The sequence below is a fragment of the Formica exsecta genome, unplaced genomic scaffold (genome assembly GCF_003651465.1).
Source record: "Formica exsecta isolate Colony F162 unplaced genomic scaffold, ASM365146v1 scaffold66, whole genome shotgun sequence".
Classification (NCBI taxonomy): Eukaryota; Metazoa; Arthropoda; class Insecta; order Hymenoptera; family Formicidae; genus Formica; species Formica exsecta.
The window spans coordinates 755,423-757,004 of NW_021853422.1; positions in this window are offsets into that span (position 1 = coordinate 755,423).

Consider the following 1,582-nt stretch of genomic DNA (forward strand, 5'->3'; position numbering starts at 1 on the left):
AGATAGTTCCTATCCATCTTACTCCCACATAAAAACGATATTGAATGATCGTGCAGAAATGGTGTTGCAAAATCTTAGACAAAAGTATCCCTTGCATCCTATATTTGCGATGTCTGATGATTACTTCAATTCTTGGAGAAATCAGTATATGTTTTATACATATTGGGATTACGAAGAAGTAGAGCAGATTTTGATTACACTCGAAAAAAGTTTATTTAATCAATCGGCTTGGCATAGAGGACAATTAGATCTATTATGGTTAACACATGAGGATAATGAATCTTTTGTAAGTTATTATGTTATTATAATAAATTATTATGTTTCATTATTCTATGAACTGATAGCTATACTCATTGTTTTCATTGTTATTTATGGTATAGGTTTCAAGAAAACAAAAAATATACTTTCTAGCGATATATCATGCTATATTGCGAAGAGTTGGAATACACTCCGTTGTAAATTTCGAAGGCTTTAAACTTCGAATTTATCTGAAATCAAGGTAAGCATAATTTTAATTTGAGAGAGAGAGAAAGAGAGAAAGAGAGAGAAAGAGAGGAGAGAGAGAGAGAGAGAGAGCAAAAGAGAGAGCTATTCGATCTTTCTGATTTTTATTCTTATCACATACGCGTGCATATTTTTTATTTTTAGCATATCACAATTTACAATAAGTTACATAATTAATGTCCATAAGCATAAGCACGCGCGCAGCGCGCGTCTTTGTTGTTCTAGTGATGTTTAGAAAATATAATATCTTTAAGCATAATATTCTTGCTTCTTTTTTAGTAATTATCATTGGTCACGCGTATGTGTGTTTGTATGTTGCCTGTATGTACATATATTTTCTTTATGTTCTCAGCCTAGAATATTTTTATGTGAGACACAAGGATGGTCGATTCGACATAGATGATCGTATTCGAAGATATGATCGTATCCGAAGAGATGTTCCTATAAGAAGCTATATTGGAATAGAGTTCATTTTTGATCCAAATATTTTCAATTTGTCTATTAATGTTCCATTAAATGTGTTACAGGTGAATAGTTTCGAAATTATTAATAACACAAAAATATGTTTTGGACAAAAATTGCTTCTATGAATGGTGGATATCTGACCACGTGATCAGTTATATAGCTTAACATTATTTTCAAGATCATTTCAAAGTCAATCCAATTTTTTAAAATGATATAGTATACTTTTGTTGTCAGCATCATCAAAAACTTTTCAAGACAATTTCAACAACCCTAAATAATGTATCATTTATCGTGGAATTAGTGAGAGACCAAAGCGCGAATACGCAGTGGCAGCGCAAATCCTGTTAACTTACCATTTTAGAAACAACACAAAGAAAAACTACAGACTCTCTTAATCATTCATTATTACAAATATTCAAATTGATGATCATTTCAAATATTTTACAAGTCTTTCACGAAGATTGGATCTTACCCTTGACAACATTTATTTTCAATAAATAGCAGAATATACTGAAACGACGAAAAGTTTGTACACATGAAGAAAGGGAGTGTGAATGTCAATATTTATAAGTTAAAGCACAAGTAATACGATGCAAACTCGCGCTAATTTAAA